Source organism: Canis aureus, chromosome 2 (assembly GCF_053574225.1).
Source record: "Canis aureus isolate CA01 chromosome 2, VMU_Caureus_v.1.0, whole genome shotgun sequence".
Taxonomy (NCBI): domain Eukaryota; kingdom Metazoa; phylum Chordata; class Mammalia; order Carnivora; family Canidae; genus Canis; species Canis aureus.
This window is the reverse complement of record NC_135612.1, coordinates 24,600,392-24,608,974: the sequence shown is the minus strand read 5'-3', so window position 1 is coordinate 24,608,974 and position 8,583 is coordinate 24,600,392. Positions and strand designations below refer to the sequence as shown.

At 39.5% G+C, this 8,583-nt stretch overlaps 1 long non-coding RNA gene across 1 annotated transcript; it reads left to right on the top strand.

The window, feature by feature from the left end:
* Nucleotides 1–1,711: 1,711 nt before the first annotated feature.
* Nucleotides 1,712–7,530, top strand: LOC144290254 (uncharacterized). The gene is made up of 3 exons (XR_013358023.1): nt 1,712–1,879; nt 4,091–4,140; nt 7,178–7,530. It is a non-coding gene; the product is annotated as an uncharacterized LOC144290254 (long non-coding RNA).
* The last annotated feature ends 1,053 nt before the right edge of the window (nt 7,531–8,583 follow it).

Below are 8,583 nucleotides of genomic sequence, written 5' to 3'. Positions count from 1 at the left end.
CAGCAATTCGGTAGCGTGGCAGGATACAAAATCAATGCCCAGAAGTCAGTGGCATTTCTATACACTAACAACGAGACTGAAGAAAGAGAAATTAAGGAGTCAATCCCATTTACAATTGCACCCAAAAGCATAAGATACCTAGGAATAAACCTAACCAAAGATGTAAGGGATCTATACCCTAAAAACTATAGAACACTTATGAAAGAAATTGAGGAAGACACAAAGAGATGGAAAAATATTCCATGCTCATGGATTGGCAGAATTAATATTGTGAAAATGTCAATGTTACCCAGGGCAATATACACGTTTAATGCAATCCCTATCAAAATACCATGGACTTTCTTCAGAGAGTTAGAACAAATTATTTTAAGATTTGTGTGGAATCAGAAAAGACCCCGAATAGCCAGGGGAATTTTAAAAAAGAAAACCATATCCGGGGGCATCACAATGCCAGATTTCAGGTTGTACTACAAAGCTGTGGTCATCAAGACTGTGTGGTACTGGCACAAAAACAGACACATAGATCAATGGAACAGAATAGAGAATCCAGAAGTGGACCCTGAACTTTATGGTCAACTAATATTCGATAAAGGAGGGAAGACTATCCATTGGAAGAAAGACAGTCTCTTCAATAAATGGTGCTGGGAAAATTGGACATCCACGTGCAGAAGAATGAAACTAGACCACTCTCTTGCACCATATGGTGTTCCTTTAAGGAGTATTTTTCTGGCTTGCAATTAGGATACTGCTGAGTCCTTTCTAAGTCTTGCTTTTTAAGTTTTGCTAGGGCTTGTCTAGAGCAACCATTAGCACAGGGTTAATTTAGCCCCATGACTAAGGCATGACCCTTCAGAGGACTCTACCTAAGGCTCTGTATACTACACGATCATTCTACTCTAACTGGTAAAAATTAGAAATGTTCCCAGCCTTGTGTGAGCTCAGGCAGTTGTTTAGCTTAGTGCTTTGTAGAGGCTCTTTTTCCCAGGTCTTAACTGTTTTCCTTTCATGGTTGTGTACATCAGTACTCAGCCCAAGACTCAAGGGGACTCCTCTATAGATCTCTGGAAGGTTTGCTCTCTCTCCTTCTCCTCTCTCTCTCTCTCTCTCTCTCTCTCTCTCTGTGCATTTCCTTCCTTGGTACTCTGTCCCATGAATTTTAACTTCCTTGGCTTTCCTAAATTCTAATCTATCTCCTCACCCAAGTGAAACCAGTGTGCTGTGTACACTTCACATTGTTCCGTGCTGTGGCCTGTACACTTCCTCCAGGCAATAAGCTCCCCACTTTGTTGCCCTTCTCTAAGATAATAGTCCTGCGATTTTTCTTGTCCAAGATCTTAAAATTATCCTTCCACATATTTTGTTAGGTTTTCTGGTTGTTTAAGAGAAAGGGATTTATCTGATTCCTCTTACTCCATATGGCTGGAAGCAGAAGTCTTGTCTTCTGACTATTGAAACCACTGCATAAAAATTGTAGTGAGTGGACAGATGCTGCCTGCAGAGAAGGACCAGACTTTCATTCTTCAGCTGTGCTTGGCCAGAACCCAAAGCTTGCTCCTGATCAGCCCCTCAGAGCTGTGTCCCCACTTGACTACCACCAGTTTGAACAGAGGTTCAAACTGCCACAAAGGCCCCACGATTCCATACCATGCAGCTGCCACCTCTTCTCAGTTACCTGACATGATGATCACATCCTCCCTGCAGGTGCCGCAAAACCACCACCAGGACCGCAGAACCAAAAAGGTGGACAAATTTGCTTCAGGATGTCAATAAAGCTGCCCTTAATGATGGGCTTCAGGCTGACTGCAATGGACTGTGTGCAGCACACCTGGATATCGTGTGAATCTGTTACTGCTACAGCTGTGAAACTCTTCTGACAAAGGTGACTCCCATTTGTTTGGCTTCCTTGTGACACATTATCTAAATAGGCCAGGCAAAACCCATTTAAAAAATGAATGATTCGTGTAATAAACTTATGCAAGACAGTGGTTCCAAAACCTGGCATCACAGTATGCATCTTTGACAAGCACACCTGGGAGACAGGGACACAGAGTAAAGCCTGTGGCAAGCTTCCTCGTACCTGCTGGGAACCCCTGCCTGTGGTGAGTAACACCGTACACTCACACGTATGCACCTCCTGCATGCTTTCTGTAAGCTTCACCAAAACATCCGCCTCTGCTCTCTTCTTCCTACATTTGCACCACTCCATTCAATAAAGTATTTTGGTATTAAAAAATAAAAGGTACTAACTTATCTATGAAAAAATGCTGAATTAGTAGCAAAGGTTAAAAACTTGTACATAGTAGTTGGTTATTGGCAGAAAAAAATTTCGTCTGTCTCTCCTGATTTCTAACCTGACCTGTTTGGGTTTTTCTCAATAAATTAAATAAAACTATTTCAGAATTTTCCTGACAGTAAAACCCTTTGAGGTCAATTTTAAGAACTAGGTTTTTTCCTCTTTAGTTTTTTAAATATATAATATGGTAAGATATTTTTTGGATGTTTTAGACTTTTGTTAAATACGAAGTATTTTTATTAAGTACATTTTCTTTGTGTTCCTTAATTGGTTCGTCCAGGTTTTATTTCATTATCATGAATGCTTAACTTACTAAATTCACTCACTCAATGATAATTTGCTTTCTAAGGACTTACTAGATAGGCAAGAAGCCTTTAGCCTAATAATAGGTCATTTTTGGAAACAGGGAGCAAAACTGTGCCAGAATTAAACAGTCCTAAACACTAAAGGTTCAAGGTTGGTTTGAAACAGAAACCACAAATTTTGATTGAACCTACACTTGGCAGTATAAGACTCGCATGGATTGTTTCTAGTATTTTATAGAGGAGATATACACACAGTCTAACAAAGGGAGACAGGAAAACCAGTCTAAACTAGCAGAACATTCAGGAAAGGATTAAAAACTCAGATCTGGTATAGTGAACATGGATCTGGAGCCCTGAGTCTCATGGTCTGTCACCAACACACCTGGAGTAAATTAACAGAAGGATAAATGCTTTTGGAGAAACCAGCAACCTTCTCTGAGGTGAATGGATGGCAGATAGCACTATGCCAGGAACACGTTCCCCAGAAAGTCCTAAACTAAGAAGTGAGAGTTCCAAAGATAGAGTTTAAACGTGAAAAAAATTGCCTTCAGAATTCCCATTTTCTTAATTTATATCATGTGGTTGACTGGGCCAATATTGCCTCACCTGGGTCTCAGGAGACTAGGAAAAGCAAAAGGATATTTGTGAAATGTTTTCAAGTCACTAAAAAAAAACAGTGGAAATATACATTAAAATACTTGACCTTTAAGGTGCAACTATAAAAGAAATTACTATATAGTTGGAAACTGGTTTTTCATTGTCAGTGGATCCCGCGGAATATCGCTGTTGAATTGTCTAGCACTTCACTGAGTTTTTTGAAGGGCCTCACAGATTCAAAAACCCAGACTATAACATTTGTTAAACTTTTTTCTTTTTTTTTTTTTTTGGTACTATGAAATGCAAATGAAGAAAAGCATAAAACATAAATCTGATAAATGATTATAAGACAAATACCATGGAACTATCATATATAGGTTAAGAAACAGAACAATGTCAGCAACCCACAAGCCCTCCCCAAGGCCCATCACGTATCAAGTTGTTCATTGAAATGATCCCAGGGTTGTTTTGGAGGATAAAAACCCTGTAAATCATATCTTTGAAAATTAATATCCCATGTAAATGACATACTCCAGACACATTTGCACAGTCCTGGGAAACTCAAACCAACAATGAGCCAGGGTTTATATTTGGTTTGAGTGAAACATTTCAAGACAGGAGTTAGAGATAATGAATACAGTCAGCATCAACAGAAAACTAAGCTCTGCCCTAGTGGTGGCTTGCTTCACAATGTTTACACTGTTCAGATCTGAGACTCACCTATGGGCTTTCCTCTGTGGTCTGACAACAGGCAAATATTGGAAGGTCTGCAGGCACCATTGTGTAGGAGCGGATTACTCTTAGCCTGACTTGGCATTCATTGTTTTAGGATAAAGGAAGAACTTGTCTTCCTCACACATAATTTACTTTCTGTTTTTGCTTCTGTCTTTCCCAGGATCCAATGCTTCTTCTCAACTGGAAACTGTTTCTGGCAGCATGTATGTGGTAAGTCTTGCACAGCTAGAGATTCTTCATAAATGATTCCAAGACCGTTTTTTTTTTTTTTTTTCAAAAGGGGCCACGTACCTACTATATATGATACCTTCTCCTCTCCCCCTCTCACCAATCTTCTTACATATGTTTTGAGATGAGATTTTGAGATTTTGCATACTGGTTTTGTTAAACTTCTGATGGAACTAATGCCACGGCTGGGTGCAGTTGCCAGGTGAGTAAACTCAATCTCTCTCTGTAGAGCTTTATCAAGAGAAACAGAAAGAATGAACGGAGTTCTACTTGTGTGTGCTTGCCAGCAGATTCAGAGCTGCTCAGGTCTTGGAACTGCTTCTTGTCCGAGCAAATGGATACTAGAAAATTCTCACTAGGACAGAAATGACTTGCACACCAGATTCTTGCATCCTTATGCTGTTACCTGGTCAACTGCTGCTCAGTTTCCTAGTCCAGGTGTTTTCCTCACCACCTTGCCTGGCCCTCTGGCTCGTCACATGACCACATCCTGCCCATCTTCTGGTCTCTGCCCACGTGCCTGGGTTTGGGGTTTGTGAGGCAGTCTGTCTGCACTCAGTCCTGGAGCAAGCGGTTGTGGCACCGCCTCCTGTAAACCTCTGGCACTATGTGTCCTATTTCTGACCAAACTTCTGGCTGATGATACCTATCTTTCCCTTTGCTAGAAGTCCCTAGCCGGCTTCTGAAGTCACCTCCTCTCCCAAACACTCAGCCTTGCCTCACTTTTCTGAAGGCTTGTGCTTGCTTTGTCATATGACACATCCTGCTCTGGGCAGCAGACGGACATCATCACCAGTTCTTGTTTAATGATTTCTGCATTGCTATTGCCTATTCAGTTATTTGTTTCTCCAACCATAAGGGCTGATTCAAGACAGGTGCTATTCCTGTGTCCTCAGAATCTAGAACTGTCTCTAGAATTTAACAGGTATATAAGCACATTCATTGGCAAAAGCTTTTAACCTGGACCAGGATGATTCCAGTGACATAGAATCTAATTCTAGTTCTCTCACTGTCTAATACTGTAATCTTAGGCAAGTGATTTTGATATTTTTGGTTCTCGGTATCTTCATCTGCAAAGCAAGGATGGTCTGTTGGGATGGTTTCTAAGATTGCTTTCAACTTCAAAGTTCAACTCTGCTTATTGCTCAGAACCTTGATAATGAAATCTTCCAAAATGGTAGGACTCAAATTCTCACCCTAAAAGGGATATCTGGATTGTTCAAAACTGATTTTCAGAGAAACGAAAATTTTAAACCAAGTGATCCATGTTTCCTTTTTCATGTCCATTATAATGCTTAGCACATTGGGCCTTCAATTGTAGGATGAATGTTAAGAGATGAATCGCCACCTAGTGGACGTATCCCAAGGCAGTGGCCTCCCCTCCAGAACAAGAGGGAGCTTTGTTCTCTGTAGCCCGTGAGTCCTACCCATAGTTTCTCCTTCCTCAACCTGAGACACATCTCAATCTTGTCATTGCTTCTGCCTCTAAAAAAAAATTACAGAAATAATCATTTTGGCAAGAGAAGACATATTTATTTTGACCACGTGTGGTTTAATGTTTACCTATTTGTGTTTCACATTCACAGTGTGGAAGGCAATTTAAGGAAAAAAAGATAAGGTCCAGCAAACTTAGACTGGGTCTTTTTAGTCTCTTATCAATCTGGTTTGAAAACAATCCTTGAGCATTCAGAGACGCCTTGGCTAGACAGACAGAAAAGGGATAGTAGAGTTCGCATGTCTCCCAAGCAGAACTGTCTAGAGAGCGCAGCCTTTCATCCAGTTCCTCACCAATGTTCAGAGTTTTACAGTTCTCCTTGTTTAAAGGAAAACCATTTAGAGGCTAATCTAAGGCTTTGGATTCGTAGTTATTTCAATGTGAAGTGGAATCTTTGCTTGGATAACGTTTTCACTGAGCTCAAGGAAATCTAAGTGACCTCTACTTAAAAGGAACAAAAGGATATGATTATGCTAGGTCTTCTTCCTCCACCTTAGAAAAAATATCCATAAGTTCTGTCATGGGAGGTTCAAAGAGGCTTAGGAGAAGGGATCATTGGTTAATTAATGAAATATCAAGAGGATTGCTACAAATCTTCAGCCCAGCTTCTGATGCCTCTACGGGACTTTATTATTTTAGCGCAAGAACTTCCTCATTTAATCAGCACTAATGATTCCTTCCAGCAACCCCAGATTGGCCAGCTATTTGTATTGCAAATGTAGCACTGAGGTGCTGTATTTCTCCAGCCTTCTCCACAATAATGTATTTTTTCACTTTCCATTTGTATTTCTCTGCTACTAAATAAATGCCTCTAGCCAGCTCATGACATTCTGATATTTCTATTTCTGATTCCTACCCCACCAACTCAGTGCAAAATTTCTTCACTTCTCTACAGACTTGTAATTTCTCTTTCTCTGACATCTCTTACTATGTCTCAAAAAAAACTTCTGAAATGCTCTGAACCCAAAAATAACTCTTCTTTTGATTCTAATATCTATTCAAACAACTTCTCTCTGACCCGAACCTCCTTCCTTCTTTTCCTGTCTTCCTTCTAAGAAAGTCATTCGGAACGATTCCAACTAAGGTATTAATCCACTCTCCCTGAGTTCTATAGACACATTTCCCGGTGGCAATTCTGTAGAGCCTGAGTCCTAACTAAATCACTCAAAGGATTGAGTCAAGATTTCTAAACCATAATCTTGTATCTCTGCTTTCAAACAGACTTTATAGATTTCCTCTTCTTACCTGTACCTCCTGGAAGCTGGTATGTAGATCAATCCAAATAGGCAAATAGGAGGGAGCTAGTGGGGGAGAGAAATGAAGAACTTATATGGTTAGAGCTAACCTTAGTCATGCTTTCCCCTACCCCTGAAGGAAAATATACTGTCATACAAAAGCTTCCCTTGTTCCTCCAGTACATTCATATCCTTAGCAAAATTTCTACAGAAACTGCAGACAAAGAGTAACTTCAAATGAATGTGCTAATCAATAAGCATGCAGTAACCGTCTATCTATATATATTAGACCGTCTTCAGTGTTGAGTGGAAAAACGGAAATAAATATAAGGCACAGTTCTTGGATTCTCAGAACTTACGTTGATTGGCAAAAGCTGCAATTAAATATTTACAGAAAACAGGTAAGAAGGCATACCATAAATCACATCTAATTTTAGTATAGAAATAACGACAGAATTAAAGCTTGTGTTGTTGACTAAGGACCTGATGCTAAACCCCTTACAGAATTAATTACAAGCATCACATTGAGTTAAGTAAAAATTGTACTTCTGTATGGTATAAATCTGTTTCTGAAAGGTGTAGCAAGAGTTCAAACAGTGAAACAGTGTATTTGGTCAAAGTGGTAGACTAACAACAACAAAAAATATGTCCATATCTTAACCCCTGGAACCTGTGAATATGACCTTATTTAGAAAAAAAGGCTCTTTGCACATGTAATTAAGTTAAGGATTTTAAAATGAGATTATCCTGGTTCACCCTGATAATCTTATGACAAGTATCCTTATAAGAGACAGAAGAGGAGACACAGACACAGAGGAGAAGGTCATATGAAGACAGAAGCAGGTATTTGAATTTTGTAGCCGCAAACAAAGGAGCTCCTCGAACCATGAGAGGTTGGATAAGGCAAAGAATGGTCTCCCCTAAAGCTTTCAGAGGGAGAGAGGCCCTGCCAGCACCTTAGACTTCCAGTCCATAAACTGTGAGAAAATAAATTTCTGTTGTTTTAAACTGCTAACTTTTGCTAATTGGTTATGGCAGCCACGGGATACTAATACACGTGGTAATAAATCACATAAACCCTTTTTTGATGGTCCCATTTTCCTTACCATAATTTCCTGCCTAACCGTTACTGAAATGAATGAGAAATTAAAGGTATAGCCATACAGGATTGGTGAAATTCAGTAGGGTTTCTACAGGGAGAGGGACACCAACTTTCAAGAGATGCCTGGAGATGAGAATAAGATTTAGAGAAGGTTATCCTTGTGTATCTCCTATGTGCTCACCTTTTCATGTATTCCAAGTTCTGGGTAACACATAAAGGAATTAGGGAATAAGCTTTGGCTCATCTGTTATCTCCAAACGGAAGTCTGTCTGGTTTCTTGAGGCAAGCGCAATTAAAAACTTGTATTGTTTTTCTTATATGTCACACAGTTGAAGAAACAAAATCATAAATCTTTAGAATATCCAAACCAACGCTTTGCACCTTTTTCTATTACAGCGTTACTTCATCATTTTGGTATCCTTACAGCTATGCTTGGATCTTATGACCAAATCATTGTCAAAATTTGATCCTGAATATGCATAATGAAGAGTGTTTGTATCTTAGACATAAGATTGACTCTTGACCAGATAGAAACTATTTGTAATCATTAGTCGTCTTAGAGGAAACCTAAGATATAACTTTGAATTAATGGG